At 51.3% G+C, this 16,803-nt stretch overlaps 1 long non-coding RNA gene across 1 annotated transcript in view; it reads right to left on the bottom strand.

Annotated features, from left to right (window-relative positions):
* Window positions 1-16,803, bottom strand: part of LOC139597118 (uncharacterized) — a 35,108-nt gene that overhangs the window by 5,409 nt on the left and 12,896 nt on the right. The window contains exon 3 of the long non-coding RNA XR_011681514.1: window positions 455-568. This is a non-coding gene — a long non-coding RNA (uncharacterized lncRNA). The remainder of the gene's footprint in view (window positions 1-454; window positions 569-16,803) is intronic.

Below are 16,803 nucleotides of genomic sequence, written 5' to 3'. Positions count from 1 at the left end.
CCCAGGGGCCGAGATGCCGAGAGCAGGGAAGCAGAAATGGGGGTGAGCCCCCCGCCCCGGCACTCTCCCTGCTGCAGGAGGGGTGCAGAGCCTTCCTCCCTGGAGACCCCGCTCTGGAGGCCTCCCCATGGCTGCTGCCTCGCTGAGCTGCACGTAAACCACAGACACACAGTGTCATGCATTTAGGGGAGCTAAACCTGTGCTTTTTAATGCAAATTGCAGGATGATTTGGCAATTTACACAATAGGACCTGATACTGGGACATGCCCCAAGAATATTCCTACTTTTTCTTTCTTTTACATAAAAATATTTATTATTAATAAAGTCCTGCAGAAGGAAAGAATTAATTGTAGTAAGAGAGAGTAGAGCAGCAGCCTTTCTTTCTCACATTAAAAAGTAAAGGCATCATTTCTCGCCAGTTCCATGATTTCTGAGCACTCGGGGGCAGCATTACCTGGAGGTCTGGTCTGTAATTCCCACAAAGTGAATTTCAGGGCTTTCATCCATGCAGGGCTCCTTGTCCTGAGGACCAGCAGAGGTGGCCTCCTGCAGGCAGCTGGGCTGGCCTCTGTAAGGACAGACAGACACAATCTTTGTCATTAATGACTTACATGGGTCTCTATCGATTTTTTGACTGTCATATACAATTATTGGGATAGTTATCATAAAGTTGAAATAAGAACTACCTGAGCTTTTCTGGTTTTGCCAACAACATAAAATATAGAATGACCTAAACTGGAAGGGACCCACAAGGATCACTGAGTCCAAAACCTTTCAGTGGGCAAAATTTTCAGTGAACTGTTTGCTTATCAAATATAGCTCTTTTTTTGTTTGGCTGATTTACATCCTGAAATTCCACTATGCATAAAGACAAGAAGTTCCTTCCCAGCTCACATTAAAATAGTGCAGTCAAGAGCTGTCCTTGCAAACCCTTCAGACACTGACCATGGTGTTTGCTGAGCCCAAGCTCTGTGTGTCGCTCCAGCCTCAGCCACCAAGGAGCTCAGGGCACCCCAGCCAGCACTCCTCAGACACATCCCCTGACCCTGGGGCTCTCCCCTGCCCAATGTCCCTAAGAAATGCATTTTATTGGCATGGTTTCAATGTTTCCCTTTCACTAGGAGTGGAAAGCAAATATTCACGAGTGGTTTTGCAGTATTCCCTCAAATGGCTGCAAGCCAGTGCTCCCAACACACTCAGAAACCCCAATACCTCCAAAAGGATATATTTCTGCATCAAAAAACCCACCACCATCCCAGTTTTCTGGTTTTCCCAGACACTTGAGGAGCACAATGTTTTGTTGAGAGAGCTGCTGTTCACTGGAAGAACATTGCAGTGCAGTGGCAGAGCAGTGCAACGCCCAGCACCCTGCAGCCCTGCCAGGGACACTCACCTACAATGTTATCCACATGCCAGAGGCCCTCACAGAGCATGGGACACTCACCTACAATGTTACCTACATGCCAGAGGCCCTCACAGAGCATGGGACACTCACCCACAATGTTATCCACATGCCAGAGGCTCTCACAGAGCATGGGACACTCACCTACATGCCAGAGGCCCTCACAGAGCATGGGACACTCACCTACATGCCAGAGGCTCTCACAGAGCAGGGGACACTCACCTTCAATGTTACCTACATGCCAGAGGCTGTCACAGAGAGGAAATGGCAGCAGATTCAGCAGGACACAGGTGTGAGCTGCAATGCCAGGCTGCCAATGCCATCCTGCCCTGGGAAGGCAGAGCTGCAGCTCAGTGCAGGGTGTGGGGAAGCAGAGAGTGCCAGAGGAGCAAACACTGCTCATAATCACTGCCCTGGTTTATGGAGAGGCAGAGGCAGAGCCTGTGCCCAAAGGAGGGGGCACAGGTGAGCTCTGAGCTCCACCCAGCTCTCCTGGCCCCAAATTCACCCTCACATTGCCTTTTGTAATCTAACATATTTCTGTATAGATTCATTACCTACCTGTGTGGGATAGCTGAGAGATCATACTTAGGAAAACCCTGTAAGTAAATATTTTCTTCTATATAATTTTCACAGCAATGAGGCAGACAGTCCAAGTAATTAAATGAAAATGTGGAGTTTATTTTTAGGCAGCCTGAGCTGGTACTGGTCTGCAATTAGAGCATCAGTGAAGAACTGTGGGAAGGGCTGGTGACTGAGTCACTGCTTAAAAGGGATGGAGAAAGTTTAGGCTTCTTTTTTTTATTTTTCCCCTGATCCTTCTCTATTAGCACTGCAAATGCCACCTACCTTCACAGCTGTGGCAGTGAGATTTTGGCACGTCCCAGAGCAGACCTCAGGGGCACTGGTGCCAAACTGCATTTCAATTGCAAAGAGCGTGTGCAAACGAGCTGTAATTGAGAATGTCAGAGACTCCCAGCTGGTTTAAATAAAAACATCACTGGCTGGGAGCTCAGCAGTCCCTCATCTGCCATCGAGCCTGGCCGTGTGGCACGGCTCCTGCACCAGCTGCAGTCAGAGGGCAGGCAGGGCCAGCAGCCCCCGGGCTGCTGCTCAGGTTGGTGGGAGCAGGCACAGGAGGGAAGCCCTGCCTGGCTGCTGCAGAGGGATTTGTGCTCCCCACCCGGGGATCTCTGCCTTCTCCTGACCTGCACAGGGGGAGAGGGAGGGTGAGGAAGGGTGAGCCAGCCAAGGCAGAGCTGCCCTAGCAGTCCTGCACCCCCATGCCAGGGAGTGGAACAATGCTCTGTCTTCTTGTTCAATATTCTTGTTTGTTGCTAAAATTCATTATGTTGCCTTTCATAAATCAGATGCTAAAGATTTGGGGAAAATCGATGCTAATAAGAACTAAACTATGTGAACATTCAACTGGAGCAAAGAAGTCTTTGTGCCTTTGATTAAGTCATTACCAACTCCCCTGCAGTATCAAATATTTCTCTTTTAAATTGCTCATGAACAGTAGAGTTCCTTGAAATGCATGGACAAAAAACATTCTTCCCTCAGCAAAGGAAAAACAATTCATAATCCACCTTTGTGACTGCACTTTTGTTTGCTTTAGGATTTTGGTACATAATCAGAACAGGATTGTTCCTTTGCTAAATTGTGCCTGGGACAGAGCAGCAAAACACAGCAGAGCAGGGAATCGACAGCAGCCTGGGATTTAGGACTGGTCAAGAGAAAAGCCCTTTGGTGAGTGTCCTCTTGAGAGCTCAGAATCAAATGCATCCCAACCATTCCTCAATCACCTAATCTGCATTAAAATAAAGAAGAAAAAAACCAAAAACCAAGACCAAACGAAAATAAAACCTGAAGAAAGCCAAACCTTGCACCCTGAGCTGTGTGCAGAGCCAGGACAGCCCTGGAAGGGTCTGGGCTGTGGCTCTTGGCCTGAGCAAGCAGCACAGGGACAGGGGACTCTGCTGCTGCCCCTGTCCCCAGTGTCCCCTCTGTGGCTCCTGCTGCTCACACACAGGGGCTGGGACGGGACCCTGCAGGTGCCCGGGGCTCGGGCAGCCCCTCCGGGCTCTTGGGGCAGGGTCTCAGCCAGTCCTGGCTCTCTGCAGCCTCCAAAGCAGCGCCAAGGCAAGGCTGGTGCAGCCCCCGTCCCTCTGCCCAGCCCTGCCGAGCTGCAGCTCCTGTCACTGCTCACACACCACGTGGAGAGCTTCTGTGGGTAACCTGCAGAGCAGGATGATCAGCATCATCTCCACGTAATTGCGATTCCTGAATGTACTGATCTCCAGTTCAAAAATAAACCCCACGATCAAAATAGAATTTGGCAACTAGTTTTAGCTTTAAAAAATGGTATTTTGAAATGGGGGAAAAAAAGCTGTGAAAACTTATTTTCCTTTCTGAGAAGGAACTCAAATGACAGGAGATGTTGAAGAGCAGTGAGCAGCACATTAACACTCCAGTGGTGAGGCTGTGCCTGCAGACACAGGACACTGCTGCCATCCTATTCCAGGAGGAATTGTAATCAAATGAATTGGGGGAAAAACCCCCACTGACACCAAAATTGGTTACCTAGACCTAAGAGCAGTCAGACCTCCATTATGAACACCAATATGTCTATAAAAATCAAAAATAATATGCAAAATAATACATGTTATTTACTACAGAAAAAAATCTCCCTTAACTCTCAACACAGGGAGCTCCAGCTGCACTGCTCAGCCAGTCCATGTCCTGGAATACTGCAGTGATGGCACTCCCAGTCCTCTGTTCTAAACACCTACACAAAATATTGCAGCTATAATGAGCCACAGAAAAACTGTGATTCAAAAAAAAAAAAAAAATCTATGTCCTCTCTCTTAGGAACGCAGTACATGATCAGAAGTTTTGCCTACAATGTTGATCAAATAAGTGAACATAAATTGGAATTAATTTTTTTTTTTAAGTTTCTAGTTAGAGAGATTTCCTTACAAGAAGCTATTTAATCATTTTACCTCTCACACATGTGCTAAATTGGCAATGCAGTCCAAACAGAAATCACTGTGCTGTAGCTCAGAGTTCCCTGGTTTTAATGAGTTTCTGGAGGGATGGGGATGGATTTTGCTGCCAGCCACGGTTCAGCAGTGGGGAAATCAGACTGAGGCCTGGGCTGTCCCTGTGCTGCTCGGGGGAACAGGGAACGGGGACAGACAAGGAAGGAAAGCCAGCACTGAGATCCAGACCCACTTTCTCAGCTGAGCTAACTGGAAACTTCTGTATTAGAGAACACGAGCAGCAGCAAAGTGCTCTGCTGAGGATGAAAGGAAACAACGTGCTCTCTTCAGAACAGAATAAAGCCAGAGATCCCTTTCAACCCATGTGATGCTTTGATCCTAAGGAATTAAAGAATTAAATTGTAGGTAACTACTGGTGAGGGAGGAGACCCACTGGACTGCACATTTTCAGGACAAAGTACCCAGCTCTTAACAGCCAAAATCTGGTGCACAGACAGTGGGTGGTTGCCCCAGTAACACTACACCATGAAAGCCTTCACAATAGCAGTGACCCTCCCTGTGAAAATAAAATGTCTTGAAACTATTTTGGGGACCTTGAAAAGCCACAGGGAAGATTTCTGCTCATCCCTCTGCAGGGTAGAGCAGCAGAAGCTCTGCAGCAGGGGCTGTGCCTGCAGCACGTGGCAGGCAGGGCTGAGGCACTGCCCGCCTCAGAACACCCTAACGGGGTCTCTTCATATCCTCACACATTAATGGTCCCTTTATAATCGGCTGAGCAGCTGAAAAGCGTTAAAAAAGGATCCAGAGCAGCTCAGGATGGAACATGATCAGTCTGATCTGTGTAACTCCACTCGAACAAGAACTCATCCTTGTGAGGATGAGATGCACAGACAATCTCAAAATCTAATCAAGAGAAGCAAAATTGCTTAATCAGTGGTGAATTTTCAATCAAAAATCAGGGTTTCCCTTAGTCAACGACATTTTTGCATTCAAATCACAACCACACTTTATTGGAGACTTTTTACTTCCCTCTTTCAAAGGCTCATACTTAAGCACAAGCTTATCTTTAAAAAATGGAAGAAGAAATCAACAAGACTCAGTAATTATGAGAGAATTGCAGGCTTCCTTTTCACATCTCTGACAGCAAATAGAAGACTAAAGACAAAATTAACAGAAAAATTTCCCAAGCTCAATAGTCATTGATAATTATATCTAATAGAGAGGGTTATCCCTGATTTTTGTGCAACATCAATAAACTGGAAAGTCATTAGAGAGAAGAGACCTGAGATAATCAGCTAAAAGCCTTTAGCTGGATTTTGAAAGCTCAGAGGAGAAAGCATGTTAAGTTTTTGAACCTCCAGATGAAGTTTAGAGTCCTGTCCCCCCAGTGAAAGCTGCAAAAGGAAGGCACAAGCAGGACCCAGCTGTGGGAGCTGCCAGCCCTGACTGGTGTTTGGCACCTGGGCCCTGCCCGGGGTGGGTGAGGCACCTCCCTGGCACAGGACAGTGCCCAGCCCAGCCCAGCCCAGCCCAGCAAACACTGCAGGAGATGGAGGAGAGCCTCAGCACCCTGACAAACCCATCAGCTCCACTCACTCGGGCCAGCGTGCTGGAAGGGCAGAATTTGGCTAACAGGGAGCCCCAGATCTGCTCAGCTGCTGTCCACTGGGGAGGCAAATGCCATATTTACTGCTGCTTAAGTCACCTTTCATTAAGGACCTCAATTAGCTGATTTGTGAGAACAATTACAGCACAGCTGCTGAAATCAATGAGCACATTGCAGAGCAGACAGACAGATTGTATTTTCTCACCCAGCTTCCATTTACAGAGGCCAAATGAGGCTATCACTGGAAAATCTTATAAACCCTCAGAGCTCCAGGGTTAGAAGCCAGTCAGAAGCTGAAATTCTTCCCTTCATTTAGCCTCTTGCCTTGCCAGGACAAGACTGTGCTATGTTTCTTTGCATCTTATAAAGGGCTGCCATTGAATGAAGTGGGTGTAGGAGATTCTGATTAAACCCATTCATCTCAGATGAGATGGAACAGAATCAAAATCAAAATCAAATCCTGGGAATAACAGGATGTGGAAGGTAATGCATATCAGGCAAAAAATAGGATCCCTACACAGCAGCCTGAAAAGTCTAAAGTCAGACCTGGCAAGTGCCCACTTCTGTAAGGTTCAATTCATTCCAGCCAGGAGAAGAAGAGCAATGGAACCATAAGCAAACTGAACAAGACCTCAAGACCTTCCTCATCACCCTCAAACCAGGATCTGTACAGGGTAGCACATGATTTTCCCTGACTCCCTTTAATTCCCTATTTACATGTGAGGCAATATAGCTGTAAATAGAATTCCTGACATGCTCTGTAACAATTCCAGACAAGCATTTGGGGGGGATAGGTGCAGCTGGCAGCTCTGAAGCCATCGCACCATGGCTGAGCCCCGTGCAGCCCCAGCGTGGCTGTGAGGGCACTTTGCCTGGAGCTGCCTTGGCTCCTGCATCCTCAGGAAATGCTGGAGGTGGAGAGGAGCAGGCTCCCAGTGCAGAGAGATCACCCCCAGCTAGGAGTGCTCAGCAACCACAGCATGAATTCATGAATGAAATGACATTTCTGCATCCAGGGCTGGATTTCTAGGAAACCACCACTTGCCATGGGGTGTGTGCAGGCAGGAGCTTCCTGAGCAAAGCCCTCCTTCCAGCCTTGCTAAACCAGGCACCCTTCCTGAGCAAAGCCCTCCCTCCAGCCTTGCTAAACCAGGCACCCTTCCTGAGCAAAGCCCTCCCTCCGGCCTTGCTGACCCTTCCTGGGCTGCCGAGGAGAGGAGAGGAGAGGAGAGGAGAGGAGAGGAGAGGAGAGGAGAGGAGAGGAGAGGAGAGGAGAGGAGAGGAGAGGAGAGGAGAGGAGAGGAGAGGAGAGGAGAGGAGAGGAGGCTCACACAGCCTGGGCTTTGGACAGTGAGTGAAGCTGTACCTGAAGGACCTGGGATTGTGTTCTAGGCTGGAATTGGCACAGCAGGGAAAGCCTGGGTGCAGTCTCTGAATAAAGGATGGTTAAAATCCAGCAGTGTCACTGGAGCACATCAGGCACAGTGCCCCCAATCCCCCTCAGCCCGGGTGCAGAGCCCTGGTGAGGCTGGCAGCCCCCAGGCCCCTGTGCCCAGCCCTGTGAGCCCTGCACAGTGTGGATGATGGGCACTGTGCCCAGCCCTGTGAGCCCTGCACAGTGTGTGCATGATGGGCACTGTGCCCAGCCCTGTGTGCCCTGCACAGTGTGTGCATGGTGGGCACTGTGCCCAGCCCTGTGAGCCCTGCACAGTGTGGATGATGGGCACTGTGCCCAGCCCTGTGTGCCCTGCACAGTGTGTGCATGATGGGCACTGTGCCCAGCCCTGTGTGCCCTGCACAGTGTGGATGATGGGCACTGTGCCCAGGCTGTCAGCCCTGCACAGTGTGTGCATGGTGGGCACTGTGCCCAGCCCTGTGAGCCCTGCACAGTGTGTGCATGATGGGCACTGTGCCCAGCCCTGTGAGCCCTGCACAGTGTGTGCATGATGGGCACTGTGCCCAGGCTGTGAGCCCTGCACTGTGTGTGCATGATGGGCACTGTGCCCAGCCCTGTGTGCCCTGCACAGTGTGGATGATGGGCACTGTGCCCAGGCTGTCAGCCCTGCACAGTGTGTGCATGATGGGCACTGTGCCCAGGCTGTCAGCCCTGCACAGTGTGGATCATGGGCACTGTGCCCAGCCCTGTCAGCCCTGCACAGTGTGGATGATGGGCACTGTGCCCAGCCCTGTGAGCCCTGCACAGTGTGTGCATGATGGGCACTGTGCCCAGCCCTGTGTGCCCTGCACAGTGTGTGCATGGTGGGCACTGTGCCCAGCCCTGTGAGCCCTGCACAGTGTGCATGATGGGCACCCTGCCCAGCCCCAGTGCCAGAGCCAGGCTGTGCTCACAGGGTGGGTGTGCAGGGCTCTGTGACCGTGGGGTCACCCCTGGAGGGTCTGCAGGGCCAGGGCAGCCCCCTGCCCACCCCCAGTCAGAAATGTCAGCTCCAGGCACAGTTTGCTGATGCCAAGACAAGCAGAGTCCCGCTGGGCAGCAGCTCAGCGCAGGGTGACCTGCTCAGCCCTCTGCCTGCCTCAGCATGGGTTAGATCCAGCCCAGCTGCTAAAGGGAACTGAAAAATTCACCTGCTCAGCTCTGCCCAGCCCAGCCAAGCCGGAATCTGCCTTCATGCACCACAACCCCTGCAAGCTGAGCCACGATATTTATGTAAAAGAGCCATAAATAACTGAAGTTTTTCTTAGTTTTGCTATTAAAAAGGGGGGAAAAGTCACAAAGCACTGATCTGATACAGTGCTAAAACCCTGAAAACCACGAGGTCAATTAAAGCAATGCAAGCCCAGGAGTTAGTGAGCTGGTCAGTGCAGGGGAGCAGGGCCAGCTATAAAACAATTTCTGCTTGGAGGGACTGCCCACCCAAACACTGTGACTGTTCAGAGAGAGCAGCTGCACAGCACACAGTGATCAGCTCTCACCCCTGAGTCAAAGCATGAGGGTATCAGCCAAACTCATGGTTTGCCAAGCCTGAACTGGGGAAATAAAAAATCTAGCTTCTTAATACACGCCAAGAGAAGGATGAAAAAAGAAGGCATTTCAATCATTATGTAGACACATCCATTTCTTCCTACTCAGACAGGACTCCTCTAGTTTTGTTCTAGACCTAATTAGATTTTAAATGAGATTCCAGCACCTCTAATAGCTTATTCTGATTGTTCTTTTTATATCATGCAGGCACTGAATATTCATTGTGTTCATATGATTAAGTACCAAATCAATAGATATGACTAGTGGACCTGTTAGAATTCATGCTTTGCTTTATAAATAAAAAGAAAGAAGTCCTATCTGATGTAGAGTTCAGCCTCCCTCTTTGAAGAGTGGCTGTGACTGACATGGCTGGTGATCACAAAGAAAATGGGGGGAGAATGAGTAATTTAATGAAACTGCTGAATTTAGGATTCAAGTAACCAAAAGGGACTGCTACAATATGGGATGAGTTTCCAAGGCTTCATCATGGCAAAAGAACAATGTGACTTGAAACAAATGCCAAGGGTCCCTGAAGGAGCAAAGCCTGGGATCTGTGCCTGGAGATGGGAGCCTGGGCAGCAGGAAGGAAGGGCAGGGCTGGCAGGGCCCAGGTCAGCAGAGAAAAGAGGAAAAGTTTCTCCAAGTGCAGATCACACTGGGGCAGAGAACAACTCCCTGTGCCTGCCCAGGGACAGGAGTCCAGGCCCAGCACAGGGAGCCCCCCCTGGGTGCCATTTCTGCCCAAGGGCACTGCAGGAGGGGTCTCCAGTGCTTCAACCCTCCCCAGCAGCCCCCTGCCCTCCCTGCCCTCCCTGCCCCTGCCTGGCCTGCAGGGCCCCCTCCACCATTGGCGAGGAGGAAATTGTCTCATGTTTGCACAATGCCCTGCAGAAGCTGGACCTGATCTACAAATCAGATCATTACAGCATGACTCACCACACAGGAATAAATGCAATTTAAGGTGGCTTGATTGCAAAAATCAAATTAACATAAGCACTCTGGGTTTTTATTGAATGCCAAAGGACATTCCAGCATCAAGGGAAACATGGCACAGGGAATCTTGTCAGACACACACTTTAAATCACCTGCAAAAAGTTAACCAAAGTCTTATTGCAAACCTGTGAGGAGGATTTATGCAGCCTAAAATGAGAGAGGTGCCCCAGAGGGAAGGTTCTGGAATGTTTTTCATGACTGCACCAGCAGTGATGTAAATGCTGTGAGTCAGCACTCCCCAGAGCCCCCCGTGCTGGCACTGCCTGGCACAGAGCCCCTGGTGAGAGAGCTCAGGCTCCCAAACCCCTGCACGGGGCAGGGGAATGTGCTGCCCCTGATGCTGGCATTGCTGGAGAGCCAACCCTGCCCAGGACACAGGGATGGGACTGGCTGGGCAGGCTGGGAGAGCCCAGGACACCCAGAGAGAGCCCAGGACACGCAGGGAGAGCCCAGGACACCCATGGAGCCTCACTGCACACACAGGGAGAGCCCTGGACACCCAGGGAGAGCCCAGGGCACACAGAGAGAGCCCTGCACATCCAGGGAGCCTCACTGGACACCATGGGAGCCCCTCTGGACACCCAGGGAGCCCCACTGGACACCATGGGCAGAGCTCCTCAGCTGGCTGTAAATCACAGACCTGAACAGCCAGCTACCTGTGAGTCACCCACACCCACAGTGGAGCTATGACCCGAGCTGAGGGGGCTGCCTGCCCTACTGAAGGCCACCAAGGCACCTGCAGGGCCTACAGGGCCCCCTCAAGCCCATGGCCAGTGCTCCTGCTGCCCTCCTGCAGCATCTTCCCCTTCCCACTGCCTGAGCCGCAGCCCAGCTGCACAGAACCACCTCAGCAGCTCTTTCTCTGCTTTTCCATGGCTCCTGTGTGGATTTTCTCCACACGTTCAGCCCTGCTGCCTCTCTGGCAGCCCAGTCCCATTTGGGGGCTGCTCCCCAAGCGCACAGCCTCCCCCAAAGGGGTTTGGTCAGAGCAGCCCTGGTGCTGTGCTGCTGCCAGGGCAGGGCTGGGGCTCGGCCCAGGGCCCGTTCCTGGTGCCCCAGGACAGGAGAGGGGCCAGCCCAGAGCCCCCCTCCCTCTGCACCCCTCCACAGCTGCAGGCTCAGGCAATTAGTGCCAAATGCAGGACCTGCTCTGCTTGGCATGCTCCAGCACAAAGGAAAAGCCTTCCTGCTATGGATGAACCTGGCACCCCAGGCAGCAGAGTAATTACATACCAAACCCTGTTGCAACTCCCACTGATGCCTCTATTTCTGGAAAATGCTTAGCCTTGTTGCTTAATTCCCTGTCTTCCAGACAACTTAGAGTGTGAAATTATAACCACACAAGGTACTTTTAACCAGAGATCCACACTGTGCCTCGCTGTAGATGGTGAAAACCAGTGCAATTTCATTTTCTCCTCACTTTGTATCAGTGGAGAATCTGGCCTGTTAATATTATGTTAAATTATGCTTTCATCAGCTTTTAACTTTCCTGCCATATTCAAGTTGCTCCTGCTGTTAAACACTTTGGAGATGCTGATACCACCAGGATCCTGTGAGTCACCTCTTCTGCAAGGAATGAAAATGGGAAATCAGAGGGGGAAGAACAGGCAAGGAGAGAGTGAGGGGTGGAGAAGGACAGGGGGAGAGGTGACAACTCTGTTGGGATAAAATACCAAACAAAAAAAGAAAATTGCACTGCCAGCTACCCTAACAAAAGTTAAGCAAGAGAGACTGAGGTCAGATTAGATACTGTTCATCTTTCTTCTGACTTCTGTTAAACTCAACATGGTCTGATTATCACTTTAGACAACAAAACTACTAAACACATTGAACCTCAGGACAATGGAGCACCTTACACACTTGCATCTTTGTGGGTGAAAAAATTTCCTTTTAAGTCTGCCAGGGTTTTCTAATTGCACCTCCCAAACCTGTCACTTGAATGTTTAGGGAAATTATCCCTTTAAAGCAGGAGTTTGTGTTTGCAGAAAGGGCTGAGTTTGCTCCCAGCAGCTCTGATATTTGCCAGGGTAAAGTTTAATGGCATTAGGTGTTGGACAAGGAACACCTTCCTGTCTTGTGCGTGTGCTGGTTATGAATGGGATGTCTCAAGAGCTGTTTGTGTCTGCTCTTCTATTTCAGAGGCTTCTCCTGGAGGCTGCCTGGTGTTCCCAGCCCTGTGCTGCTGCTGGCAGCTCCTCACCCACCCCTGGTGCAGCCCCTGGGACAGCAGCTCCAGCTCCAGGGCTCCCAGAGCCGCCCGGGCGGGAGCTGCTGTGGGCAGCGCTGGTCTGGAATGTTCCATGGCCCAGCAGAGCCCCAGAGCAGCCAGCAGCGCTGTGGCAGGGCCAGCAGGGGCTGCAGGACGGGCAGGGAGCCCTGCCAGCCTCCCCAGGGAGCTGCTGGGGCACATTCCAGACCAGCGCTGCCCACAGGGTCCCCATGAGCAGCACCAGGGCTCAGCAGAGCTGCTCAGGCTCCCGTGGCAGCCCAGGGGGGAGGCAGGGGCTGCATGGCCCCCCAGAATTGCTGATTTACTCCTGCAGTGCCAAGGAAATGAGCTTTTGACTAAAGCTGGACAGGATGAATCCCAGCCCAATTTCCCAGTGCATCCCTGCTGGAGCAAGGCACCTCTTGAACTCGGCTTGGCTCTTGCCCTGCACAAGAGTGTGAAGAGGGCAGAAAGCACACGGAGAGAGTGACAGCTCTGCTTTATCCTCCTGACCTTTCCTTCCTGGAAATCCTCTGCTGGGGCTGCAGGACAGCCCTGCTGCTGAGCCATGCCCAGAAATAGGGCACTTATCTCTGCAGGGCTGCTCTCACCTCCTCTGGAGGAGCCTGGGGGCAGCACAGCTATTCCCCCTGCACAGGCAACTTTGCTTATCAGAGTCATGCTTTGCCCTAAGAAGTCCTGAAATTTCATTTCAGTTTGATTTAGATATTGTGCTTTCTCCTTTCTGACTGGGAGAGGTTTGATGGGGGTTGTGATGGCGCCTCTTCTGCAGACCTGAGTTGTAGAGGAAAGGAAATGAGCCCCATGCACAGAAAAGGCTGCACTCCCTCTCCTGCTCCTGGGGTCTGCAGCAGGGCAGGGCAGGGCAGGGCAGGGCTGTGGGTGGCAGCTGCTCCCACAGTGCCAGTCCTGCTCTTGGGGTCAGTCCCATCCTCCCTTTGCTTCCCTGCATGGAGGGAGAGGAGAGATTGCCTCTGTGCCTTTCCTCATCTCCTGAGTGCCCTCTGGCTCTGCTGGGCGCTGCCAGGGCAGCAGAGGGGCTGCACACTGCCTGTCCACTCCCCTTGTGCCCACGCTGCTCCCAAAACCAGCTTGTTGGGCTGTTTCACTCTCTGTGGCTGCCACTACGTCTCAGAAATCAAACACTCTGCTCATTTGGTGGACTTGTGTCTGTGCTGGGGTTACAAATCAAATCCCTGCTCTGCGACCACACTCCACTACACAAGTAGTAATACAGTAACTACTGTGAGAATGCTTTCCTCTGACACGTGAAATTAATTTATTTATTGGTGGAAATCAAAACAAACCACTTTGAAGTGGAAATATTATTGTGCCCTTTAGATTTTACTTTGATGAAGCCTACAATACTATTCCTGTTAACCATCTGCTTAAATCTTAATTAAATGGTGTTGCCACATGAAAAACAATCACATCATCCTCTATAACACAAGGTTTTGTAACTGTTCCAAACCAGAAATACTAAGCTTTAAAAATTATGTCTCCTCTATCACCAGGACTTGCTGGGGTTGTAAATTACTTCTAATTTTATTTGAGGAAGGACAAGTTGTAATGACTCCTCATATGTTTGTTATAAAATATTTCTGTGTGGCAAAGAGATCTGCAAATATGAATTGCTTTTTCTTTGATAAGTGAGTGATTTCAAATTATTATATATTTTTTTAAGTCTTAGCAGAAGTGATAGTCCACAACCAGACCAGTTCCTTCAGCTTTTCCCAAATGTCATTCTTCATCCCATCCAGTGGCTGATGGAGAAAGAGCCTGGAAATTTGCATCCCAAGGGACAATGACTGTTCCCAGTCCTCTTACTTCACCTGCTCAAGCAGCTTCCTCCCACAAGGACTCAGATATTTGGGCACTTCCCCGGCAGAGGTGCACAGAAAACATTTTGGATAACTGAAAATAGGCTTCCAGTCTCTGTGGCTGGAAGTAATTTGATTCTCAGCCTCTTCTTCAGAAGCTGCAGCATAGAAATTTGAAGGAAACATTAAAGACAGGACTTACTGATTTTAATGGTTTTGACTGCAGGTTTTATCTGCTTTTCTAAAAGTACCCCCAGGCAGAAAGGTTATTCCTTTATTCCATGGGAGCAGAAACAACATATCATTACCCTTCCTTCCATTTGTTTCCTGGAAATAATTTATGCCAGTGAGTCACCCCCTGTGAGCTTAATATAATCACACAATTTGCCACATGGCCTTTTCCAAACAAAACTCAACTTTGTGCAACAACAAATCTGAAATACATTCTTGTCTCTATAAAAAAGCCCCCATTTTCTGAAGCCAAGCTAAAGTTATCTCTATTTGTCCTCCTTCTCTTGCAGGGTTCTCATTGGAGGCTAAGCTGAGAATTTTGAGTCAAACTTTGCTCTCAGGTACACCCACCTGGAAACATCCACCACAGCCTCGGGCTGTTTGCTGGACAAAGCAGCAGGGCTGTGAGAGGAATGGGCTCTTGGCTTTGGGGACCCCTCTGTGACACTGCTGTGACAGCCCCGTGTGCCAGCCGGCCCTGGCAGCAGGGCAGAAAAGCCCCTGGGCACAGAGGTGCCCCTCCAGAGCCCCTCTGTGCCACGGGGCACTGTCCTGCTGCACAACCCCTGCTCTGCTGGCCAGCACCCAAACCCAGGGGCTTCTCTTCTAAACAGAACCAGTGCTGTGGCATTTCCTGAAGGACGCTGAGATAAACCTTGAAATAAATAAACCTCCACCGAGAGCACAGCTGCAGGGAGATGTCCCTGACAGCTGCATTTGTGCAGCAGTGAGGGGATCAATGAGGAGACCTCCCCCTCTCAGCTGCTCTGGGGGTGCTGTGTGCAGCCCAGAAATCTCACAGCAGCATCAGGAGGGAGTAAAGCACGGCCACGTGCCCAGAATTCCTCTCCACGTGCACAGGAAGCAATTCCTCCCTCTAGAAAGAGCCACAGCCAGGGATTGCCTCCAAGCCAGCCTGGAAACAAAGGCCAGGCAAAGGAGGCTGTCCCAGTGCCCGAGTGAGCTCTCCAGGATCCCACAGAACTGCTCCCCTCCCAGCTTCAGGCTGGGTCTAGCCCTGGTGTCCTTTACCTTCTGCTCTCTGAGGTGGCACACAGACGGCCTGGGAGGGCAGAGTGAGCTTTCTGCATTCAGCTGTGCATGGAGGTGGAAGTTTGTACCCAGCATGACAATGTGCGTGCTAAATTCCCCAACCACCAAGTAGCTGTTGGATGAAAACTGGAACTGCTGACAGCAGTGGCAATAGAAAGCCATCTTAGTCACTGAAATCACACAGGCAGGCTCAGATCCTCACACTGAGCAACGCAATGATGACTTGGAGCACACAATGGAAGCAACACTTTGCTTCCTGAAATGGATTCGTTTTCTTCCTGGGATTAAGTCAGTACCCAGAACGTGTGCCACTGTTGCAGGCAAAGTCCAGTTTATGACAACAAAGCGGTCACCTAGTAACACAGAATAATACTGCAACCCTGCTTTAAAGTGTTTCTGAATGGAACGGCTACAGTTCAGCCTCCAGAAAATACAATGTTTTCTTGCTACAATGCCCTGGAATCATTGAGTCCACTTCAGCCTTTATTAATATTCCAATCCCATGCACACCAGCCTGTTCGAGCTGGACTGGCACAAATTTTGCAGTGTCGTGCCTGAGCCAGGCTGGGGAAAAACACCCACTCCCCCAGGAGCTGCTCTGAGAGCCAGGCAGCCACAGTGCTGCCTCAGCTCTCCCTGCCAGCAATACTGATTTCTCAACCTCGATGGCACATGGAATATATAAAGACAAAAGAAAAACGTACTGGTGTTCACAGAAACCCCTCTCCTCAAGGCATTGCTGAAACATTCAGACCTGAAGGACACTTTTAGGTCTAGGAAAAGCAGGGGGGAAATGCATTTGTCACCATCTCTCACAAACTAACCACCGACCTCAAAGCCGCTGCCTTCAGCGAGCGGCAGAGCTGTGCCAGGGGCTGGGCTGGCTCCTGCAGCTGGCACCAGGGGCTGTGCCAGCCGGGCTCTGCCAGCCGGGTTGTGCCCCGGGGGCTGTGCCCTGGGGCTGTGCCCTGGGGGCTGTGCCAGCCGGGCTCTGCCAGCCGGGCTGTGCCCTGGGGGCTCTGCCAGCCGGGCTCTGCCAGCCGGGCTGTGCTCTGGGGGCTGTGCCAGCCGGGCTCTGCCAGCCGGGCTGTGCCCCGGGGCTGTGCCCAAAGCCTGGGTATGGCCCGGCACGCCCTCGGGGCCGGGCTCTCGGTGCCAGCCCCGCGGGTGAGCTCAGCCCGGCTCCCCCCGTGCCGGGCACTCTAACAGCGCCTGCAGCCGCGCTCCGGGGCGGCTCTCGGGCAGCCCCGCTCGGGGACGCGCTCGTACCGCATTGCCAGGGGAGCACTGCCCGGCCCGGAGCCGCTGCCGCCCCCGGAACGCTCCCAGCGGAACCAGCAGCAGCGCCAAGGGAGCTCCAGCAGCGGCTGGGACACTGCTCCCCATGTGGATCACACCTGAAACACCCGCGGGGGCTCTCATCCTCCTCACCTGAAACACCTGTGCAAGCACAGCATCTCACCTCGCTGGTTTACCTGAGGAG

Source organism: Agelaius tricolor, unplaced genomic scaffold (genome assembly GCF_023055355.1).
Source record: "Agelaius tricolor isolate 1412-34295 unplaced genomic scaffold, bAgeTri1.0.p SCAF_17, whole genome shotgun sequence".
Taxonomy (NCBI): domain Eukaryota; kingdom Metazoa; phylum Chordata; class Aves; order Passeriformes; family Icteridae; genus Agelaius; species Agelaius tricolor.
Note: the sequence above shows the minus strand (reverse complement) of the source record. Positions and strands in the feature narration are given on the sequence as shown.